At 43.5% G+C, this 26,172-nt stretch overlaps 1 pseudogene across 1 annotated transcript; it reads right to left on the reverse strand.

The window, feature by feature from the left end:
- Positions 1-1,151: 1,151 nt before the first annotated feature.
- LOC146062963 (matrix metalloproteinase-23-like) lies at positions 1,152-25,260 on the reverse strand (annotated as a pseudogene). The gene is made up of 8 exons (XR_014471544.1): positions 24,742-25,260; positions 22,097-22,206; positions 20,572-20,708; positions 5,095-5,263; positions 3,758-3,922; positions 2,219-2,314; positions 1,955-2,075; positions 1,152-1,344 (listed from the first exon to the last, which is right to left on the reverse strand). The product of XR_014471544.1 is annotated as a matrix metalloproteinase-23-like (transcript).
- Positions 25,261-26,172: the final 912 nt, after the last annotated feature.

The following is a 26,172-nucleotide window of genomic DNA, read 5'->3' on the forward strand; positions in this document are numbered from 1 at the left end:
TATTTATATTTTTATATGTAGCACTTCAATTGTATCCCTGAATCTTATGGTGCCCATACATATGTGCAGTTCTATATGATGCGATATCATGCTGCAATTTCCCTTAAAGCTCCCTGTGCGATAAATATCAGTGCTTTTTTCGCAATTGATGTGCATACAATCATGCGATAAATAGCATGCCCCTTGCGACCTGCAATCGAGTGATGAAATGAGGGCTGGCCTATCTGGGAGTATATAACAGTTCAAAACAGCACATATCGCACATCGCATTACGATAAACCACATGTGTTTAAAAACCACATCAATCACACATTCAATGCAATAAATATGTTTATAAATATGTTTAGCACATAATGGGGGTTATTCTAGTTGATTCACAAGGCTGTGAATTTGCAGCCTTGCGAGTCCACCAAACCCCGCACGGCAAACGACCGCCCCCCCCCCCCCCCCCCCCCCCCCCCCCCTCAAAGTGCAGCTTCGCCCGAACAGCTGCGAATGTTTTGCATAAACGCTGGGCGTTCCCATATGGTAATGGGGTAGCCCAGCACCCCCCGCCCATCTCCGCCCCCCCCACGCCGCCATGGGTGCGTGCACCTGGCGAACCGTAAGGTCGCCGTGGGTGCACGCACCATATGCCTGCACATGCGCAGATACCCGCCTGCGCATGCGCATACACGCAACATCGGTACTGCGTGCGAATGCAGGACCGATGTGATCTGAATGAGGCCCCATATCTCGAGATGCGAGATTAGACCAGAGTGCCCACACATCGCGTCGGGTGACACATGCAACTGGCATGCGATCCAATGCGATTTGCCACAGCAATTTATTGCAGTTGCATGATTGTACCGGATATCTCACGAGTGTATGGGCACCATTAGCTTTTACAGAAAGTTGCCTAGTTATTGTTTGTATACTTGACACCCAAGCAATATGTAAATGAGATATAAAATGAATATGGAATAGAGCATATGTATGTTTGATGATCACAGAAAGAGTAAGCCTTATTGGCTAGATATGGAGAGCAGCTGGTACAGTATGTGTGGAACAACTAATTTTTTTTTGTAAATAATCATAGATGTATTTAATAGCAAATAAGTTATGTCACAGTACAAGAATGAATTCCTTTTTATTACATTTTCTTACAAATGTTATATAACCCGTAGATTCCATGACCTTCCCCCCAATGTCATCCTTCCCTGGCGAATTACACATGTGTAACGTCCCTGTGTGATTTCTTGAGCTTGAAGAACCAGACTTGCCGAAGACTTCCCAGTTAAAACAACCAAATTGTCCATCAAAATTGCTGCTGAGGATATAAGATGGGATCCATCCTTATACCAACTAGAAAAGAAAAGTAAGGGGGGGGGGGGAGAGGTCACCTAAAGTGCGTTATAAGCTCAGGGAGAATACTGTCATTAAGAGGTTACAGTTATCAGACAAATTAGTTTAGCTTTACTGAAATGCATTTTCTGTCAGGAGACATACAGCAAGCTAATATCTAGATGACTAGTCTTTACTAGTTAAGAAAATCTCTGAGCAGTTGGAAACGCAATAGTGAGCTACAAGAAAATGTTCCGGAAGAAGATTATTGGACAGCTGTAGCCAACATGTGTTACAAAGATAAGTACTCTACAAAAAGGAGCAGCTACCAGCCAAATATATTGGGAACAATGGGCCTGATTTGAACACCAATATTACTGTAAATGGTTGATATTTTTAAACTGCGAATACATCCTTATATAAAATATATAATTGTATACATTATCTTAACCACTTCATTAATACATATATTATATATAATATATATATATATATATATATATATATATATATATATATATATATATATATAATTGTACCTATTTTTTTTTAACTATTCTTATTTCAGGATTGCAATGACCTTTACTAAACAGAAAAAAAAAAACATGTTCCTATTGTAAAGGATTCTTACCTGACTTTCTGACTTGACCTGAAGGCTACATGGGTACAGTTGAAGGTGACATACTGACCCTTGGAAGCATAATGCGTCCTCACTTTGACTTTGTGTGATTTGGGTCCTCGCTCAAGAACCTCTTAATGAACAGGAATAGAAGAATAAGTGATAAAAATGTGAAACTAAACCCAACACTAACACCATGCAATGCATTTTTGCTATTTACTACTTCTGTGCAGACAACACTACATGCTACCACATATCTCTAGAATATTGCCTCACCCTTACAGCCATTACACTTGTGGTCACAAGGACTTTTTAAACCACAGTTTTCCTTCACTGATAGCGACTCACAGTTGGTATTCGAAGCTGCACAACCTGGAATGGAATATTTACAAATATATTTAGGTTAAAAGAAAACTGTTTACAAGCCTAAATATTTTTTTTTAATACATTCATAGAAAACCAAGCTTGATCATTGTGTACAGAAAACACATTGGAATTATCTTCTATTTAAGCCACTGAAAGCCTCCTGTTCTATTCATATTCTACCTAGCCTGTTGTGTATTACAGGTCAAATCTCCCTTATCTGTATATTCCAAAAACTGAAATATTCCGAAACCCTGGTTTTTCCCCGAATATTTCGGGGTTTTTTTTGGGGGGGGGGGGTTTGATACTTACCTTCTCCCCCACTTTCCACGGCAGCCATCTGAATCCTCTTCAGTGGCATCTCCGGTCCCAGGGGAGCATTTTGCGAGTGCGTGGGCATGCCAGTGACATCAGCGGCGCACTTGTGCACTGCACCCCTGGGATCAGCGATGCCGCTGAAGAGGATTCCAAAGGCTGCCATGGACACCGTGGATGTGGGGGGACCATCGGGGCACCGACAGGGGACCAGGTAAGTATGAAAAAAAAATATTCCAAAATCCGTAAAAATCCCTTATCCAAAATGTTCGTGGTCCCGAGCATTTCAGATAAGGGATACCCAACCTGTACCAGACACATGGAGAATGGAATCCTCTTTTCTGCTATGTTTGGGACCAATGACAGTAATAGATGACAGTTATATAGTTCTTTCACAATTGCAGGAAGCCTTGCCATGTCTTGTCTATAGGATGGAATATGTAGGCATTAGAAAGCACTTTGTAAGACTAACCATATCCTAATACCAAAACAAGGCAAAGTATTGTACACCCTCACCTTATCAAGAAATAGATTGGTTGTTTTAGAGTGCAACATCTTCCTTTATGCTCATAAATAATTGTAATTGTCAATAAAAAACCATATTAGATGTTTGAAAGTTCATATGCACCAGCCTTCATAAACAACCCATGACATGAATATGTCCCCTTCTTGTGTACATTACCATGGTAAATGCCACTGCAAATAGCTCTTGCCCCCAGTAATTTGTACTCCTTGTGTTAAAAGGGGTTATGCGCATGCACAAGAGAGTGATGAATATATATAGTGATAGTATAACCAACAATACATAAATGAATCAGTTTCAGGCATCAATTTAGAATAGTCAGTATGTGTCCTTCAACCAGAGTATTGGAGTTTAAAACCTAACATTTAATTTAATTTTAAATGATTTCTTATTGCAGAATTCTTTATTCCTAAAGGGAAGGTGCAAATGAATTCCCAATTAGATGATCTACCTTCTATATTTTAAGTCTATAAAATATTCCCAGTTATTTGATGGAAATCAATTGTAAAATAACCTTTGGTGCATAATTGCTATTAGGAGCTATTAAAAATGAGTTCACAATAATAGATAGGGTTGGTAAAAATGTGTAAAAAAGAATAAAAGGGTTAAGTTACCATAAAGACGCTGTATTGCCAAAATATCATCCTGAGCCAAGTGACGTGTCCGTGTATGGGTAGCATTAGGATGCATGAGTGCAGTGACATCACTAGAGTGCCATAACCCAAGTGCATGACCAATCTCATGTGCCGCTACCTGGACCAAATCATTGTACCACACTCCTGTAGGAAAAGGAGAAGAGAGGCGAATATGGAAGAGATGATGATAAATTGATATGATTTCAATCATAAAAGAGAGGATGATGATGATGATGATGATGACGACAATTGATATCCTTTAAATAATAAAAGGGAATTTGGTACATACAGTACATGATACAAAGGTCAGGCAGTGGCAGTTGTGTAAAAATAAATTTTGCTCCCCCCCCCGGGCTCCTCTACAGCGTGTTTCCCCAGCTTGAGATGATGATGTCACACGCATAACGGAGAAGCTGAAGCACAATAGAGGAAGAGAAACCAGCAGACACTGGTGATTCCCATGGCTCCGACGCATCACAGGCCGCCCCAGCACACCCATCCACCCGCCCATCCTGTACACAGTAGCCAATAGCCGTCTCTGTGTACAGTCAATTGAACCAGAGGGGGGGATTTGTAGTCTTAGCCATGGCCGCACCTGCGCTGCGGCTGACTCGCCTCCAGTGGGCAGTGGCAGGCAGCAGCATGTCAGTGCGTCCAGCGGGTGCTGGTGCCCACATAGACCGACTGTGGCTTGCTCCCCCAAGCGACAGCTGGGACTGCCTTACAGTAGTTACAACACTGGGCAGTGGATCTGCTAAATGCTAGGCCTAGCTAAGAGATCTTATTTTTCCAGGACTAGGCTTTCATCTCTATATTACAATACCTTTTTTTGTGCTATTTTCAACTGTTACCCATGTTTGTATTAGGATAGTAGCATAAGAAAGCAGAACAAACAAAGAAAAATATATATATATAAAAAAAAAAGATTGTGGTCTGTGGCCCTCATTCAGGTCAGATCACATAAGTGATACAACCCAAAGTTTTCCAGATAATCAGGAAACTGCGTACTCGCAGGACCAGTTCCGTGTTCGCATCGCTGTAATGTCAATACCTCTGCTTGATTGACAGGCAGAGGCATAAACAGGAACTGGCAGAGGAGGCAGTGCACAGGAAAATGGGGGCTTATTGTGTGGCCACATAGTGTGTCTGCAGCACAGTTTATGTGGCCTCACAAGGCCCTGCAATTTTAGCTATCGCAAATGCTGGAAGGATGTACTTCCTCCTGCATCTGCAAGCAGCTTAGCAAATACGATCTGACCCAAATGAGGGCACGTGTCCCTAGTATTCATAACCCAAAGTACAAGAGTAGGACTCGCCTTGTTTCCAGCTGAACCGTGAAGGTCCAAGTATCCAAAACTCATGGTTATCAAAGTGAATCTCTCCTCTTGGTGGCAGAAAAGCATGAGCTAGTTCTCCATTCAGACCCATCAAAGCAGGGGTGCAAAGGGGAGCCCCAGCAGTCACTATGATTAAAGGAATAAAATCCTGGAATGTGAAGGTGTGTCTTGGATTAATACAACAAATGATCAGAGTCTACATAGTATTAGATTTTTTTTAATGATGATATCTATCTATCTATCTATCTATCTATCTATCTATCTATCTATCGCTTGCAAAGTCAGACTGGTCCACAGGAGCACAGGGAAACACCCAGTGTGCCCCATCTCTTTCCCTGGGGATTATGGGCCTTATTCTGCTCAGTAAGGTGGGACCGTATATGGGCGGATCGGTTTTTTTTTTTCATCTGCGCATGAGTAGCTTTCGCAACGCGCAGGTGCAGCGACCTCACACCGCTCACGGACGGGTCTCTCCGTGCGAAAAAACCTGTCCGCAAGAGTACGGTCATTGTGGGCGGCATGGGGGCGTTTTTAGGGGAGCGGCCGGAATAATGAGGAAAACTGGGCGTAAACATGGGCATACATGGGGGTGTGCACCAAAAATGTACGGTGCTACAACCGCTCGATGGACAAACGAACCGTGCATTTTGGGCCAAAAACAGGCGGACGCCAAAGATACCTCCAGACCACCCCTAGAGATACCGTATGAGAGCGGATGCCTGGGTCTGCTAATTAACGCTGATTACTACACCTGAATGTAATAAGTAATGCTGCAGCCTATTAAGTGAAAATCATGATTTCACTACCTGCAAGCCACACACAGCCCTTAAACACATTGGAAGCATATCTTTCTACACTTCTCTACATGTAAAGGTTGGTTTAATTTTAGGTAAGATTCATTCTAAGACCTCAAAAAATTACAAAGTCACTTCTCAAGCGCCAAAACAAGTCCTGCAGCTGCTTGTCCTCAAACGATAGTACAACTGTATACTAGGCAATATTTCTGAGGCTTTTCCACAGCGCTGGACCTTTGGAATCAGTATAACCAGGATGATTTTTATTTTCAAAGATAAATGCAGTCCACTCCTCCTTAAAAGTTCGCAAAAAAAAATATTTAAAAAAAACATGAAAAACTCCACATCTATAAAAAATGGCTTCCATATACCATAAAAAAAAATATAAAAAATATATAGCAGGAAAAAAACAGTTCTTTTACACAACACGGTCACTGTCTCCTAGGGAAATTGGTGATTCTTGATGTAACAAACCAGACCTTTTCAGGGTAACTTGCGATTTATGCAAAAAAAGCAAACAACTCATAGGGAAAGATGTTATTCCCGGGTATCTCCTATGGGGCTTTCTAAACACAGTCTCACAGTCACCTCTCCAAAGGCTTGGAGCAGAGAATAGATAAAAAAGACCACTCTCACCCTTCCGCTGTAAATACTGTTAGGGACTTCTCCTTGGATTGGGGATGTCACGGCCTCCCACGCTGCCACATTACACTGCTCCTTATTTACATAACACCACACTGTAATGCTCTTTAATTGCTCATTATTCACATCCCCCTGTAATATTGCCCATATCACACAGAGCCGGCCTTAGGCATAGGCAAACTAGGCATTGCCTAGGGCATTTGGGAATGCCTAGGGGCATCAGCAGCTTCTGCTGATTAAAATGATATGCAGCATGCCTATAATCTGTGTGTGAGTGAGGCTGTATCTGCATATGAAATAGTCGCACATAGAATATATTTATGCCACATATCATTTTAATCATCAGAAGCTCCTTGTGTGTTGTTCATAACAATGCAAATAAGATGAAATTTCAGCAAAAAAGGGCACCCAACGTTAGCAGAACTGGCCAGGAGCTGCATGGACTATTGAGGCAAGATGTATGAGGAAACATCTGTATCTAAGCAGAGGCAGAGGTCACAGTGTTAGCGGGCTGTGCGAGTGCGGTCTGTGGGTGGGTTGGTTGTGCAATAGTTTTCGGCATATGTGTAAGGGGCATTATGTGACGTATAAATGCATTAATAATGTGGAACAGGCATTCTGTGTGTCATGTGTATAAGGGCATTAATAATGTGCAACATATGTGTAAGGGCATTAGTGTGTCATTATGTGTATGAATGGCATTAATAAAGGTTGGCATAATGTGTAAGGGGCATTATGGTTATAAGGACATTAATAATGTGTGTTATGTGTAAGGGGCATTACTATGTGGTATTATCAGGGTGCCGAGAGAAAGGGGTAGGGGGTATAAATTACCCAGGCCAAAGTCTGATGGAAGGGCCCAGTGGGGGCCCCGGGCCCCCTCCCCTTAAGTGACAGCAGCAGCTGCAGCACTTCTCCTCTGCCCAGCACACTCTGCTTTGTGCTGGGTTGCAGTGTGGCCATGGAGTTGGATAAAATACAATATTTTCTCAGGATTTTTTTATAAGGGTATAATGTGAATAATGTGAGGAGTAATGTATATAAGGTAAAGTGGTACTACTGTGTGATGTAACGTGAATAAGGGACACCATCGCATGATATAATGTGAATAAAGTGGCACTACTGTGTGGCATAATTTGAATTGGGCATGTGGCCATGCCCCTTCTCAGCAAGAACACACCCCTGTTTGGGCTGTGCACCAAATGTGTGTACTGTTTCTATTTAAAATATTGTGGGTAGGAGCACCAAACTGATGACTGCTATGATGAGGGTTGATGGTGCTGGGAAAGGGGAGCAGGGTCAGAGGCGGAACTAGTGGCGGTGCTAGGGGGCACCAGCCAAAATCTTGCCTAGGGCGTCATTTAGGCTAGGGCCGGCTCTGATATCACATAGTAAAAAACGGTGACATATAATATAACACATAACAGCGACAGGTATAAGGCACTTGCTCCTGCTGTATAGAAGACCCCCCCCCCCTCTCAGATACATGTTCTCCCTTTAGCACCAGAGCATCATCTCCCTTAGCGCAGAATGACTCCCCCAGATAGATCATAATCTCCCCCTTAGAACTTAATAACTTTCCTCTTTAGTCAGATCATCTGTCTCAAGGACAGAATAAACCTCCCAGCAATTGCCCATGACAGCACTAGTCTCCTGGCCAGCCCTGATTCTATCCACTCCATGATTTTTTTTAATGATGATATCTATCTATCTATCTATCTATCTATCTATCTATCGCTTGCAAAGTCAGACTGGTCCACAGGAGCACAGGGAAGCACCCAGTGTGCCCCATCTCTTTCCCTGGGGATTATGGGCCTTATTCTGCTCAGTAAGGTGGGACCGTATATGGGCGGATCGGGGTTTTTTTTCATCTGCGCATGCATAGCTTTCGCAACGCGCAGGTGCAGCGACCTCACACCGCTCACGGACGGGTCTCTCCGTGCGAAAAAACCTGTCCGCAAGAGTACGGTCATTGTGGGCGGCATGGGGGCGTTTTTAGGGGAGCGGCCGGAATAATGAGGAAAACTGGGCGTAAACATGGGCATACACGGGGGTGTGCACCAAAAATGTACGGTGCTACAACCGCTCGATGGACAAACGAACCGTGCATTTTGGGCCAAAAACAGGCGGACGCCAAAGATACCTCCAGACCACCCCTAGAGATACCGTATGAGAGCGGATGCCTGGGTCTGCTAATTAACGCTGATTACTACACCTGAATGTAATAAGTAATGCTGCAGCCTATTAAGTGAAAACCATGATTTCACTACCTGCAAGCCACACACAGCCCTTAAACACATTGGAAGCATATCTTTCTACACTTCTCTACATGTAAAGGTTGGTTTAATTTTAGGTAAGATTCATTCTAAGACCTCAAAAAATTACAAAGTCACTTCTCAAGCGCCAAAACAAGTCCTGCAGCTGCTTGTCCTCAAACGATAGTACAACTGTATACTAGGCAATATTTCTGAGGCTTTTCCACAGCGCTGGACCTTTGGAATCAGTATAACCAGGATGATTTTTATTTTCAAAGATAAATGCAGTCCACTCCTCCTTAAAAGTTCGCAAAAACAAATTATTTAAAAAAAACATGAAAAACTCCACATCTATAAAAAATGGCTTCCATATACCATAAAAAAATATATAAAAAATATATAGCAGGAAAAAAACAGTTCTTTTACACAACACGGTCACTGTCTCCTAGGGAAATTGGTGATTCTTGATGTAACAAACCAGACCTTTTCAGGGTAACTTGCGATTTATGCAAAAAAAGCAAACAACTCATAGGAAAAGATGTTATTCCCGGGTATCTCCTATGGGGCTTTCTTTTTTTAAATTTCCACTTTATTTTTATTTTTAAACATATAATACAAACAATTTTTAAAAGGTTCTTAGAGAATCTGCATTGTAAAATACATCGGTACAGGTTGTTTCACATTTCGTCTCCCATACTATAGAGGGGAGAGAGAGAGAATGCAGAGGGTAGAAATATACAGTTAGGGTTATTCTTTTTTATCGCCAGGCGAGCTCACCCTCTCAGATTCCAATAGGGAGTTTAATTGTTCCCTATAGTGTTTAAAGTGCAGCTTAATTTACACATTACAAATTTACACCAATTCATTACCATGTAGTTTCAGGGGCTCCAAAATTTCAATTGGAACCTGATTTTAAACTGCTCATGGTGTTTAAATTTACTTATACATTCTTAAGTTTTACTTATAGGGTATTAATAGTGTGCATATTCAGATATAAGTGGGGGAACTCGCCGGGAGATTTACAGAATTAGCTATTAACCCTTTTGTTGAGCCCTAGCTGCAGCGGAACTGTTCAATAATTCATTATTCGTCCATTAATATTGAAGTTCACTGCACCCATTATGGAGTTAGTTGGCCCAGTTATACAACATTCATCAGGATAATCTAGCAAATCTAACCCCTATCTTCACTAACCATCCCAGCAGATATGAGGCAAGCAGCATAAAGGACAATACGACCCCCCCCCCTCCTCCTCCCGCCCCCCCTCAAAACCCCCACCCCACTAATCTAACTCCCAGTAGGCCGATTCACAGAACAAAAAAAAACAAAAAACAAAACAAAAAAAAAAAGATAAAGAGAGGAAAAAAAGAAAGAGGGAATCATTATAGGAGCCATCCATAAACTAATCAGTCAACCTATTGAGGCTCATATCTTCCAGTACTTCCAGATCTTTAGAAAGGTGGATTCTGTGCCTCTAGCCATATAGACAAATCTTTCATGTGCCATAATCTCATTTACCCGCGCCTTCCAGGTCTCCAGATTGGGACCTTCTTCAGCAAGCCACTTCCTAGCTATACAGGACTTAGCTACTAAGCAGACTATAATAATGAATTGTTTCAGAGACTTATCTCTTGGAGCTACATTAAATATGGATAATACGGAGGTTGCTGGTGTACAGTGCTCCTTGGGTACTCCTCTACTTGTTAATTCTTTAAACACTGCTTCCCAGAAGGACATCACTTTGGGGCATGTCCACATCAAGTGCCAATATAACCCTATGTTTACCAAACATTTCGGGCAATTAGCGTCGGCCCTGCCCCCAATCCTACATAATAACTCAGTGGTCATATATATTCTATGAAAGATATATAGTTGAATCTGCTGTAGCTGTACTTGGCAAGTTGCTAACCGAATATTATTCTGGGCTTGACGCCACCCTTCCATGAATATAGGACCTATATCTTGCTCCCACTTATACTTCAGGTCCAGTACTCATCTTTCTGGATTTCATGATTAAACGCCCTGTATAGGAAAGCGACCTGATGTGTATTAGGGCACCTTCTTAAAATTTTTTTAGTTAGAGACGGTTCAAGCCCGAAGGTAGTATTACTAAATTGGACACTGCAAGCATGTCGAAGTTGGATATAGCTGAATAAGAATTTATTAGGGAGTGAGAACTCAGATTTTAGAGATTGAAATGTTTTGAGCTGTAGGTTGTCGTAAACCTGTCCCAAAGTTTGTACACCCTGTTCTCGCCAAATCCTAACCCCTTGGAGTTTCTTTAACTCCGGTAGAACGTTGGCATTATAGAGAGGGGTCTCAGGATCTATACCCCTGGTTTCCAATAGCCTTTCCGCATGTCTCCATACATAAGTCAGCTGCTGGATAATTGGGGGCCACCTACGTTTCACGTTACCACTGAGGAAGTGTTGAATAGGGGTGTGGCCTAAGGAGAGGATCTTAATGATCTCTATGTAGCTATCTTCCCCAGGATTCTCCTGGATTAACAATGTAAGATGCGCCAATTGTCCTACCAGGTAATACAGCCAGAAATTCGTTAACGCCAAACCACCATCATCCTTTGTTCGCATTAGTGTTTTCAATCTTATTCTAGGTCTCCTATTGGACCAAATTAGGGAGGAGACTAATCCCTCGATCTGCCAAAATATACGGCGCGGGAGGTATAGGGGTGAGTGCTGTAAAACATAGAATATTCTTGGCTGCATCACCATTTTAACTAAATTAACCCTGCCTGAAACTGTCAGGGGAAGCCGGCCCCACGGCTCAATTTTAGACTTAATAAATTCCATTTGTGGGAATATATTTAGGGTTATAAACTTATTAATATCACGGGATACCTGGATACCCAGATACTGGAATTCAGTAACCCATTTTAGTGGAGATGGAACTGAGATACTTGGTGGGCACGGACCTTCCAGCGGGAGGATGTAGGACTTATTCCAGTTAATTTTAAGGCCTGAATATCCCCCGAACCTCTCCACCAACCCCATCACCACCGGCACTGCCTCCAGGTGGTTATGTACAAACAGAAGCAGATCGTCTGCATACAGTGCAATTCGGTCTTCCTTTAATCCAATATTAATTCCACGGAGAGATGTACTATCTCTGATGAGGCATGCCAGCGGTTCGATGGCCAAGGCAAAGAGGCCCGGAGACATCGGGCATCCCTGACGTGTACCTCTTGCTATCTTAAATGCACAGGAGATGTAGTTATTAACAGAGACTCTCGCGGTGGGAGACTGGTATAACAGTTTTATCCAGTTGATAAATATAGGTCCAATCCCAATCCACTTCATTACTTCCCACAAATAGGCCCATTCTACAGTATCGAAAGCTTTGGCCGCATCAAGAGAGATTACGGCCTCCTCCTGCAACCCCTCCCGATGAGCCTGTATGTGGAGAAAGAGTCTTCTTAAGTTGGAAGTGGTCGACCTTCCCGGCATAAAGCCGGCTTGATCCCTATGTATCACATCTGGTAAGACCAGATTTAACCTATTCGCAAGGACCTTGGCCATTACCTTCACATCATTGGTCAACAGCGAGATAGGTCTGTAGGACTCAACTTCTTTAGGGTCTTTATCTTTTTTTATTATCACAGTTATAAGAGCCTCAGACATCGACGCTGGGAGCCTCTCAAGTTTATAGCTTTTGTTGAACAATGACAGGAATGCAGGGGCAAAGAATCCACTATACTTCCTATATACTTCCTGGGGTATCCCGTCTAATCCGGGGGCTTTTCCTATGCGGATCGTACCTAATGCCTCTTCAATCTCTTTTAAAGAGATAGGGGCATCCAACATATCTCTAGCCTCTACGGATAAAACGGGATGCTTAATGATGGATAAATACTTTGCTATTTCTTCAGGAGTGTGCCTTTGATGGGAACTATATAGTTGATAGTAGAATTGCCTAAAACTTTCCACTATCTCCGGGGTTTGATATACCGAGCCACCCTCCTTAAGCTTGATTTCCGTAACTATATTGGCTGCTCTCCTCGTACGTATTATATTTGCAAGGAAACTTCCGGGTCTATCTCCCTCCAAATACCTCCTATGGCCAGCATATAGTTCCCGGAACTTTTCTTTTTGAGAGAGGCAATCCAGCCACTTTTCTTGAGCCGCCCTCCATCTTAACTTATGTTCCTCTGCAGGATTATGTAAATAAGCTGTTTCTAGGGTGCGGCATTCAGCCTCCAACTCCCTTTCCTTAATTCTAAAAAACGACTTAAGCCCAGCTACCTCTCTTATCAGGCTGCCCCTAACGCTTGCTTTAAAAGTATCCCACATAATATCAATTGTAGTGGAACCTTCATTGTTAATTAAAAAATCTTCCCACATAGCTTCCAACTTCTCTCCAAATTGGGCCTGGGTTAACCAAAAAGTATTTAGCCTCCAAAACGAGTAGCCCCTTTCCACCCCCGAGTCCAGCATAAGCGGGGAGTGATCCGATATTCCTCGAGTTAAATATTCAATATCCTGAATACTAGGGATCAATTCCTCTGAAACAAGGGCCAGGTCAATCCTGGAGAAAGAATTACCCGGACTAGAAAAAAATGAGTATTGCTGTTGAGCCGGATACTTCTCCCTCCAGGCATCCCTTAACCCCATCTCTTTTATCACTTCTGAAAATCCCGTTTTACGAGATTCCCTACCCATACCGACAGCGTATTTCCTGTCTATTCTTGGATCCATGATTTTGTTGAAATCTCCCAGCATAATAACATGAAGATTAGGGTAGGATGTTATAAATTCTGCCGCTGCTTTTACCACGTCATAGGAGAAAGGTGGGGGGATATAAATAGACATTAGTATAAGAGTCTTAGGTCCCAATCGACATTTAATAAAAACATATCTCCCCCACTGATCTAAAACCACCTTGTCAGCGGTAAATGGTACTCCCCTCCGAACGAGGACTGAAACCCCCCTGGAAGCGGAGGTATGAGTTGAATGGGCGGCATACCCTATCCAGGTTTTTTTTAATGCCAACACTTTTTCCCCTATCAGATGAGTCTCTTGTAGACAGATGACATCTGCAGCTTGTTTGCGGATATAGTTCATGACAAGGGAACGCTTGATTTTATTATTTAACCCCCTAACATTCCAGGAGAGGAATTTATAGCTTACGGAACTTTGCTTTGCCTGAGTGTTTTTCCCCATACCATTATCTTACTAATGAGCTGGATCGGCCTACCCATCCCCACCCCCAACATAGACCCCTCCCCCCCACCCCCCCTCCCTGCATGTCCACCTCCCCCCCTGGCATGCCTCTTCCTTTTCCCTCCCTTATTTTCCCAAATCCCACTACAAACAGTCATACTTCTAGGGCAAACACTTACTAACCACCAGCTGGGGGTGCTCCCCCGCCCCTTCACTTAACCCCAACAATACCCCCACAGTCCCACCACCGCTTCTACTGTAGTAAGAGAGAAAAAAAAAAAAAAAAAAGGAAACCCGGAGTAATGACTCAAAATTATTCAATATTTTGCTGATATACATGGGCTTCAACGTCCTTATCAGCAAAGTGAAACATTCTAGTTAAATACATACAAAAAACTCCAATTATGCAAAATTTATACCAATAGTTGCCCACAGGTATCGCAAGTACTCGTATAGATATACAAATATATATACTAGAGAAAAAAAAAAAAAAAGTGACTCAATATATAGTGACTCAAATTATTCCGTATTTTACCAATATAACTGGACTCGAGTGTCCTTATTAGCACAGTGAAACGTTCTAGCTGTGTCATCCAAAAAAAAAAAAAAACTCCAATTGTGCAAAGTTTATACCAATAATTACCCACAGGTGATACTAATACTCATATGTATATACAGATATAGGGATACAAATAACTATAGTCGAGAGAGGATAAATATAGAATAGAATAAAATAGAATCAACTTTATTGGCCATGTGTGCTTGCGCACACTAGGAATTTTTTGTGGATTACAGTGCAGCATCAAGCAGGGATGAAAAGGGGGGGAGGGAGACATTACATATATTACATAAAGACATTACAAGCATTTAATTTCTAGCTACGACTATGGTGGTCAGGTCGCCAAGTAGTGACACGTTTGGCTGTTGATATTGGGATTGCATTCGCTTTGGTTGGATTGTTCAGGTGATGGACGGCTAACGGAAAGAAGCTTCTTGCTGATCTGGACGTTTTGACGGGGATGGACCTGAACCGTCTTCTGGATGGTAGGATGTCGAACAGGTTGTGACCGGGATGCAGCTTGTCGTTTGCAATCTTCTCAGCACGTTTCCTTACCCTGGATGAGAACAGATCCCTTATCGGGGGGAGGTCGGTCCCTATGATCCTTTCCGCAGTCTTCACTACCCTCTGCAGTTTTTGTTTGTCGTTCTCGCTTGCGCCACCGTACCAGATTGTGATCGAGGAACATAAGACAGACTCCACGATGGCGGTGTAAAATACGCACAGCAGCTCCTTTGGGATGTTGAATTTCCTGAGTTGCCTCAGGAAGAACAGGCGCTGTTGGGCCTTTTTGATGTTTGTGGTTATGTTTAATCCCCATCTTAGGTCACTGGACATGGTTGTCCCTAGGAATTTGAAGGAATCAACCCGCGACACCACTGCGTTGGCTATTGTTAGCGGGGCTATATAGTGACTCACATTCTTCCATATTTTGTTAATATACATGGACTCCAACATCCTTATTTAAATGTTAGTAAAGTGAAACGTTCTGGCTAGGTACATGCCGAAAACTTCAATTGTGCAAAATTTATACCAGTAGTTACCCACAAGTGACACGAATACTCATGTAAGTATACAGATACATATATAGGTAAAAAAAAAAAAAAAAGTCACAGGTCCACAGAAACAAAAAGGGGACCATGCATCTTCAATTGTACTCCTTATATACACAGACAGCTTCGCTTAGATAGTAGAGCATGGCCTCCCCTATGATTTCATAGTGTAGACACATTCTACACAAAAAAAAAAAAAAAAGGAAAAAGAGGATAAAAAATTAAAAAAAAAAAAAAAAAAAGGTATAAAGTCTCATCCTAGACCATTCTCTTCCTAAATTCCATCTACAGTCTATTCACGGGAGGACATCATACGGTGAGTAGGAAATTTCACATCTAGCCAGGCTGCGGCTTCATTGGGTGAGGAGAAGAACTTTGCGCTGCCCTCGTGGATAACCCTTAATTTTGCCGGGAAAAGCATCGCGTATTGTATTTGTAAATCCCTCAGACGTTTTTTTATCTGGAAGAATTGAGCTCTTTCTTGCTGAACCCCGCTAGCATAATCTGGAAAAACCAGGACCTTTTTGCTGTTCCACATTGAAGGGCCCTTAAGCCTGATCAGCCTTAGTACCGCGTCTCTGTCAGCATAATGCAGTAGCTTGATAATTAAGGTCCGATCTTTAGCACCTGGGGGGGTGCCTTCATAGGGACTCTGTGGGCTCTCTCAATTGCAAAGTACTGTGAGAAAGATTCCCGACCAAAAGAATTCAATAACCAATTTTCAATGAATGATTCTGGTGTCTCTCCCTCAGATTTTTCCGGCAGGCCCACCAGTCTTAGGTTATTCCGGCGTAGACGCCCCTCCATATCAGTAAGTTTTGTAGTAATCATTTTAATCTGTGTAGCCATGTTTTCCACTCTGTCTGCTAGGGGGGTGACTATATCCTCGATAGTAGAGGTGCGAGTTTCCAATTCCTTGGCCCGGTCCTGCAGCTTACTGACTGACTGGCATATTATGTCCAGGTCGCCCTGCACTTTCTCAATTTTGTCAGCCAGTCTACCTTCACTTGCAGCTAGTGCATCAAGCACCATTTGGATAGATGAGGATAGCTGGTCCTGTTGTTTTTCTGCTTCAGGGGGGGTAACTGGGGGAGAGCCTTCTCCTCTAGAAGTAGAAGTTGGGGTCCCCGGCTGGCGCGCATACTTAGCTAGTCTGTTAGCTGCAGAGGTATTCTGAGATTTCCCCATATTGCCTGTTAATCACAGCGACACAGACTACTCTCCTCCAAAAGGCTTGAATATTGCCTTTACTTACAGGTCGTTCACCAGCCTAGGTCCACAGAACCACAGTCAAACGCAGTCAGATACCACCCTCTAATGTGGCTGTTATGTAATCGTACAGATATTAGGGTAGTAATAGGGATGACTCCACACTGGGTGGATTACTCACAAATCGAGCTTCTTGCGCAGGAGAACCAAATCAAAAGCTTCACCCCCATGCAATATTGTCCGGGAGTCCAGGAATGTACCAGGGCACCCTCTCACTCAAACGGAGATTCCCCAGCAGACTTCCAACACCAGAAGCGTCTCCACTGCTCTCAGTCATCCAGGGCGGTGTGTTGAGAGCGTGACAGTGGGGAAGGGCACGGCCAGCACAACAAACGCCACTTCTCTCCCAGACGCCCCAGATACGCTACCTTCTTGACCCGGCACTGGTCTGCAGCTTCCGGCGGCGTCACCTCACCGGTTCAGCGCGCCTGCTCACCACCTCAACGCAGCCGCTCCGTACATTGTGCGCCTCATCTCCACTTCGGCAATCGGACTGGCGATACTCCACAGGTCCAAGCGGGCAGCAAAGGGTGAGTCAGCGGGGGCTATATTATCATTATAGCCATTATAGCCATTTCTACGGAGCGGGAGAGCACTGCGACCTGCTGCCTACTCCCAGCTATCCGTGGCCACGCCCTATGGGGCTTTCTAAACACAGTCTCACAGTCACCTCTCCAAAGGCTTGGAGCAGAGAATAGATAAAAAAGACCACTCTCACCCTTCCGCTGTAAATACTGTTAGGGACTTCTCCTTGGATTGGGGATGTCACGGCCTCCCACGCTGCCACATTACACTGCTCCTTATTTACATAACACCACACTGTAATGCTCTTTAATTGCTCATTATTCACATCCCCCTGTAATATTGCCCATATCACACAGAGCCGGCCTTAGGCATAGGCAAACTAGGCAATTGCCTAGGGCATTTGGAATGCCTAGGGGCATCAGCAGCTTCTGCTGATTAAAATGATATGCAGCATGCCTATAATCTGTGTGTGAGTGAGGCTGTATCTGCATATGAAATAGTCGCACATAGAATATATTTATGCCACATATCATTTTAATCATCAGAAGCTCCTTGTGTGTTGTTCATAACAATGCAAATAAGATGAAATTTCAGCAAAAAAGGGCACCCAACGTTAGCAGAACTGGCCAGGAGCTGCATGGACTATTGAGCTTCCATATACCATAAAAAAAAATATAAAAAATATATAGCAGGAAAAAAACAGTTCTTTTACACAACACGGTCACTGTCTCCTAGGGAAATTGGTGATTCTTGATGTAACAAACCAGACCTTTTCAGGGTAACTTGCGATTTATGCAAAAAAAGCAAACAACTCATAGGGAAAGATGTTATTCCCGGGTATCTCCTATGGGGCTTTCTAAACACAGTCTCACAGTCACCTCTCCAAAGGCTTGGAGCAGAGAATAGATAAAAAAGACCACTCTCACCCTTCCGCTGTAAATACTGTTAGGGACTTCTCCTTGGATTGGGGATGTCACGGCCTCCCACGCTGCCACTGCGGTCGCCCGTGTGACCCCTTTCCTCTGGATACCGTCTACTCAGGGAAGATGTTATTCTCAGAGACTGCTCTGCCACTGCAGTCTCTGGATTCTCCTGCCTTCCAGTATCTCGGATTCCACTTGCGGTAATGAATGCAGGAGCTGGATAATGCCAGCCCGTCTCTCACTCTGGTGCGCTAGATCTCAGCCGGCTGTAATCAGCTGTGCGCCTCCTGCTTCCCCCGCGTCTGGTGGTCAGGTTACTTGCGGATGGGTGGTCTATGCGGGACTGTCCGTGCACCTGTCTGACCTGAGTCCCACAGGCGCCGCTCAGCTCACCGCATACAAGTGCTCTTTCTCTCCTCTCCCGCTATCTCCTTAGATCCTTATCTGCAAATGCAGTGAACCGTTCACAAAACTCCAAGCTGCTGCCGCCAACGCGTTTCTACCCTCACTGGGTCTTTCTCAAGGCACCCTAGTCATTCTAAGACCTGCTTATATATGTCAAGGTAGTTATTTTATAACCATCTACACCCATTCAGTAAGTGTTTTTGTATACTTTAAAAAGCAGGACACTCAATTCACAGAAGTCGACATGTGTAACACCAACATAACTTAATTTAAAAGTAAAACCAATGTGGGGACACATAGATAGTGATTAAAATGCAACATTAGAACATAATAAATATACATGTAATGAGGGTTAAAAGGTTGTTTTATTAGGGTGTTTATTAAGGTAGACAATTGAGTTAATAGAAAACAATTATTGAATAACAGTTAGAATAATTAATTAATTGTCTTAATTATAGTTGAAAGGGAAGATTTGCAGTTCCATATATGTGAAGGGTATGCCACCGTGCACGGACGTACGCTCACTCTCACGATCGGTGACACACGCTGAGTTTTCCATTGAAAAAAGGCGAGACCCGTCCATGCACTGTGGAGACCCGTCCATGCACTGTGGTGTCTAAGAGGAGACCCATCCGTATACGGTGGCGTACGGTCAAGTGTACGCCACTCCCCATTGTCGGTGTTTGTGACCATCCATATGCGGCTTTTCTGTGGGCGGATTTATGCTCACCGTCCGCGTACGGGAAACGTACGGTGAAACGGACCGTACGTACGTTTCACTGACCTAACCAGAATAAGGCCCTATGTTCCAGACTTTGCACTTGAATTTTACATATGTTATATTGCATCGAACTACGGTGTATTTTCTACATAACTATTTACTATATATATTTATCAAGGGGCCAAGACCATGCACTTTCAAATGGTTAACTAAACCCCCGTAGTAACTGCCCATACCCCTAAGCATGGGACCAATAATGACTCATAGGCAGGGCTATTTTTGTGCAGGCTCCAGCAGGAACTGAGGCCCTTATTCTAGTTCACTCTTTCAGACAAAATATTTATTAGATGGACAAAACCATGTGCACTGCAGGTGAGGCAGGTGTTACTTGTGCAGAGATAATTAGATTTGGGTGGGGTTTTACACCTGCCTCATCTGCAGTGCACATGGTTTTGTCCATCTAATAAATATTTTGTCAGAAAGAGTGAACTAGAATAAGGGCCTCAGTTCCTGCTGGAGCCTGCACAAAAATAGCCCTGCTCATAGGGTAGTATATCATTACTCACAATCACTATCGTGGGTAATTGTCTTGCCTGGGGCTATCCAATTAGCCCCAATCATCTGTCAAATTCTGTAATTTATCAAGGATTTTGTTTCATCAACCAACCACAGGTAGGCAAAGCAAAATCCCACACTGTCAGACAGCAGCTTTTGAGTGACACTGTCTGTGTGTTTTTAGAAGAAAATTTGTCATCCCGTCAAACCCCCCCCCCCCCCCCCCCCCCCAGAAAAAAAGCTGAAATATCTTGAAAAATAGCAAGAAAACATGTTTTTTTTTGCTCCCATTGTTTCTTCAGGGCTTATTGGATGTTGTGGGCAGAAGGTCTGAACAAAATGCGACCTGTCTAGTCATTGTGTAATATTATCAATAGGGCTCAGAATATGCTCCAGAGACCTAAAACTATAACACTGACCATATACATTGTACACTTAGCTCACCTTCTGTTGCTGGATCCATATACTACAGAATTTCAATGATAATAATAAACATATTAAGTCAGTGACAATGCCCTTTTTTAATAACTAAGGAACACATTCACTAGCACTTATGTATAGTTCCTTATAGACACTTACCAATACTTAGATCAGATTTCTGTTTGGGCAGTACACGATGAAAGGTAAGTGGGGATACATTGCTCCACATGTTGAAGGCGATCTCTAAGGCCCTCTCTGTGTCCCCTCTATTTAGAGTGTTGGGAAATTGGACAATCCTGTAACAAACAGTCACTATTTGAGAACCATTTACAACTGTGACTTCAGAGCCAGCCCAAAGCAAGTGATTTGTCTGGTGCTCCCTATGTCACACAGTATTGTCTGTTGCTCACATTACCCCACCCCCTTTACTGCTCTTTATTTACATTACACCGCCCTCTTTACTGCTCCTTATTCACATTACACCTCCCCTTTTACCCTTTACTGCTCCTTATTCACACTACACCACCCCCTTTACTATTCCTTATTCACAATATACCGCCCCCTTTACTACTCCTTATTCACATTGCACCACCACCTGTATTTCTTATTCACATTACACTGCTCCCTGCAATGCTCCTTATTCACATTACACCACCCCTTATTCAGATTATAGCACACTATACTGTGACTTTTCACATTACACTGCCCCTTATTTACATAACACCACACTGTAATGCTCTTTAATTGCTCATTATTCACATCCCCCTGTAATATTGCCCATATCACATAGTAAAAAACGGTGACATATAATATAACACATAACAGCGACAGGTATAAGGCACTTGCTCCTGCGGTATAGAAGATCCCCCCCTCTCAGATACATGTTCTCCCTTTAGCACCAGAGCATCATCTCCCTTAGCGCAGAATGACTCCCCCAGATAGATCAAAATCTCCCCCTTAGAACTTAATAACTTTCCTCTTTAGCCAGATCATCTGTCTCAAGGACAGAATAAACCTCCCAGCAATTGCCGATGACAGCACTAGTCTCCTGGCCAGCCCTGATTCTATCCACTCCATGTCCCCCCTGCATACTGTTCACAGTAAACTAAATCTGTGTGCAGGCGCCAGCTGAGGGAGGTCAGGGGAGCACAGTGCAAACAGGCATATCCTGCTGTATTTCCCTTTCTGCTGGCGCGGCCCTGCTCTTCATCCTCTATCAGTGGACACAGTGGCTGAAGCAGCTGTCATGCAAGAAAGAGTCACCAGGTGATGTGCAAAGGGGGTCAGGGCCACAGGTGATAGACAGCCCTGACACCAAACAGCCCAATGAGCATGTATATTGCCTGCAAAGGAAATGTCCACGCCAGGTGTCAATCATGTGTCACCAGGAATGCAGCTGCCAGTCCCACTGCTGCCAACTTTTATTTACAGTAATTCAATAGTAGATAATGTACTAAACAGAACCCTCCTATATAGGACTAGTAGGTGCAGCACCCCAATGCATGTATTTCATACAATGTAACAACCTGCAAACTGCCACAAAGACAAACTGTAAACTTTAAAGTGGTAATCATTTGAAAGATTGTAAAACTAACCATGGCTCCATAAAAATGTGTCACAACTATGTATAATGAATATCCCAGTATTACATTGTATAGATACTGCTTAATCCTTATAGACTCACCTGTATGTCAGGTTTAAATGATTCCATTTGTAGCCCAGTGGGTTTATAGTATATCGCTTCCATCTACTACTTTGTGAATGGAATGTTACACCACAGGCAGCACCATCAGTCTGCAGATGGAGAGGAAACCCCACAAGTTATATGTACCATGCTGTTACTGGTATTCAAATTAAATAATCAACATGAGAAATCTCAAGCCTCTGTGGGCAGGAAATAGTAGAGTGCTTCTCAGTTCATCCCTATGAGATGTACTAAGCCAGTGGTCTCCAACCTTTTTTTGGGCGTGAGCTACTTGAGACCAAATAAACTGCCTGAAGAGCTACTAAAATAAAAAAATAAAAGAATTCTGCCTAATAACTGAAAAATGCCCGTTACACATTATGCCTCACACTGTAATGCCCTTGACACATTACGCCACACACTGTAATGCCCCTGATACATTATGCCACATACCGCAATGTGCAATACGCCGCATACATACCTTCCAACACTGGAGGCAGAGGAGAAGGGCCATTTGCGCATGCCGGAGGCACGCGTCCGAAATTAGGGGGCATGACCTTCTATCGTGGTACTTCTGCGAGGCCACGTCCCCCATTTTTTCGCTATTGGGCTTGGCCAGTGCTCTGAGAGCTGCCGGCCATGCCCCCAGCCTCTCTGAATAGACGCTGTGTCCATTCAGAGAGTCTGAACTGCTGCTGAGAAACAACCTTGTCCAGTGATATCTCATCCAATGTGCTAGCACTACAGTGGCGGTGCCAGTGGCTGGCCTTTAAACAAGGCGCTTCCCTGTTTAAAAGAGCCTGTGTGTGGGGGGGGGGGGGGTTGCAATGGGTGGTTGAGGGGATGGGTGAGGAGAGTGAGCAGGGTAAGGCAGTCTGTGGGTGAGGGGGGCGGGGGACACAGAAGTGGAGAAGGGAGAGAGCAGGAGAAGAAAACGTGTGGGGGCTGCCACGGATGGGGGAGATGGGGCGCCTTGGATGAGGGAAGGGGAGTGAAAGGAGAGAGTGAGCAGGGGGAGGCAGCCTGTGGGGGGAGAGGGAGGGCTGCGGATAGAAGAGGGGGGATGTGAGCATTTGAAGGGAACCTGTGTGGGGAGAGGGGGATGGGGGGTGAGGGTGCCATGGTGTGGGGGGGCCGTGGATGTGGGAGGGGGTACCAGAGAATTGTGAGCAGCAGAAGGAAACCAGTATAGGGAGAAGGGGTGGGGAGTGACACGGAGGGGGGGACGCAAATGTTGGGGAAGAGGAGAAAGTTACAGCAAGACCCTGTAAAATAAATAAGAAAGTCTGCATACAGAGCCTACCCTGTTCTGATACATGTCTTTGTGGTGCTGGACCTGCTGAGCAGATGCCTCGTGGAGCCTCGTCTAGTGTCAGCAGCACAGGCTCTCCAAGATGCTGAGTCTCTCCAAGATGTTCCCCACCTCTAGCATCTGACAGGGAGCGCAGCGCTGCAGGTTACCAAGCACTTCCGGGTAACGCTGCAGCGCTGCGCTCCCTGTCAGACGCTAGAGGTGAAAAATTACCTCTAGCGTCTGTCACAGGGGGAGGGGAAGGCAGCGGCAACTTACAATAGTGGACAATGGAGGGGCGGGTAGCAGCGGACAAACGGAAGGGGGTCGGACGGACGGCTGGAGGGGCGGCCGGACGGCTGACCGGGCACAGAGCAGTCGAGCCACCCATATCGCTGCCGCGAGCTACTGGTAGCTCGCGAGCGACGGGTTGGCGACCGCTGTACTAAGCCTTGAAAAAGTGGAAAGTACCAGCCAATCAGCTCCTAACTGCCATGTTACCATCTGGATTTGAAAAATGGTATGTGGTCACTGGGTAGACAATGTCTAGGTTGACAGCTTGAAATTGTTGACATACCCAAGGTCGACATTGACAAAAAGGTCTACACAAGCTTATGGTCGACATGATTTTTTTCACTTATTTTTTTAAAGGTGGTTTTTCATACTTTACTGTCTAAACTAAATGGGGCCCATTTATCAAACCATATTTGCGGCTAAATCCCCAAAATCACCCGTTTTCGGGGTTTAGCTGCAAATATTAAGTATCTCCTAAATGTATCATAGGGGGACCACAGCAGGGATCTCTGATCCCTGCTGCGATCCCCCTGCACCGCCGCCGGCCGCATCCCCCATAGGTTTCTATAGTTTCTATAGTGATTACAGCCTCACTGAACGCTCCGTTGTTTTTTTACCACGTCCCCGGATTAAAACAGAAAAGCAGTAATCTCTCCCCCCTGGTCTCCCCAGTGACTACTGTCACACAACCACCTGCCAACCCCCCTCAGATGGGACCTTTTTTTCCCCGCAGATGAGCACAGCCAGCTGGACATTCTAGTACAGGGCTGGGTAACACTGGCCCTCCAGATGTTGATGAACTACACATCCCAGGATGCTTTGCATTAGTTTTGCTATGTGGCCATGCTGAAACTGATGCAAGGCATGCTGGGATGTGTAGTTCATCAACATTTGAAGGGCCGGTGTTGCCCAGCCCTGCTCTAGTACATCCTCAGTGTTAAAGATTGCTGCCAGAATTCGGTCTGGTTCGGTGTTCGGGGTCCACACCGTTCCAGTTTTTACCCAATACCCAATTATCCTTTACTTTGTAATATACGGCAGTTGAAATGCTGCTACTCACCTTATTTTGCAGTACAGATTCCTCATGGTTCATTAATCCAAAGCCAAGTATAAGGAAAATTACACCGGAGAAAACATACACAATCAGGCTAGAGGCACCATCCACCAGATTCCAGCCCATCTTGGGGACGTATTAAGGCTTTAAGCAGTCTCAGAAACACCAGTGTCAAGTGCCAGTGACTCTGCTCTCCCACAGCATAACAGAACCAGCACAGTAATATCAAATCACAGCAATTTCATGCACCAAAGAAAGTGTGGAACAAATATGGGAGATCAAACAAATAGCCTAAAGCTGGATGGAATTAAGATTTGTGTGAAGGAAGAGGAAGGAATCTAGATAAAAGAATAAGATAATCTAAGACTACATCAGATATGCATAGTTCTGCAGGAAGAGAGAAGTGAGACCAAACTAGGGGATGCAGAGATCATGTGTGTTTTGTTAGTGGAAACGTGGAGAGATGAACAAATCTCTCTTTGTCTAAGACTCCAATACGACCTTTTTAACCATATGTTAGATGTAACACCCTCCCTCCCCTAGTTTATCCCAAATAACATACTAGAAGCAGACAAATTTATAGAACTTTTTTTTTAGTACCTAGTCAATGTGTCATTTTATCCTTTCACCACATAACAGCACAATAAAAGCCATTTAATGGTATAAATGCTAAACAGTAAATATTTTCACCTACAATTTCGTAGGAATAATCCAAGAAAACACCCAAAATAAAAATAAAAGAAATTAGCTTAACATTAGTTTATTACTTACATATTTATAGAAATACATCAGTATTTTATTTGCTATTTAGATTTACCAGAAGCACCAAAATAATGTTATAAAAGGGTGAATGTTATAAGTGCTGCAGCTTATAAAGCTATTTTACAGGTTTGGATAGATCCTGGCCCTCCTTTCCCTAGATTTTTTTAAAGGAAAATGACACAGTTTGTCAAATGGATTGGTTGGAAACTACATTCAATAAAGAAAAACAAACCAAAATATTCATCGACATATGGGAAAGCGATGTTAACTTCCTTCCTAGGGATTTCCAATTCAGAAATTTAGAATCAAAACAACGTTCCAAAACACAGAATACTTTGAAACGAGGTTATTGTTAAGAGATCGACCAATTGTATTGGATACTTATAATAAAGGGAGGAGGAGTTGGAAACAGTCCTTTCTCATTATATTTAATTTATTGGTTCTATTGAGACATTGAAATAATAACTGACTCATGTTATACTTTTGTACATGTGATTTAATGCCATAGTTATATATAATATCTGCATACTTTTTGATATGCTACAAAAAGCATTCTAATAACTTCTTTTGTATACTTGTTATGACGTTATTGTGAAAACTTAATGTCTCATTTTGTAATTGTATGTATAAAAGATGTAAGGGGAAAACATAATTTAAAAAACCCCAACAGTGCAT

Source organism: Crinia signifera, chromosome 3 (assembly GCF_055691185.1).
Source record: "Crinia signifera chromosome 3, ASM5569118v1, whole genome shotgun sequence".
NCBI classification, from domain to species: Eukaryota; Metazoa; Chordata; class Amphibia; order Anura; family Myobatrachidae; genus Crinia; species Crinia signifera.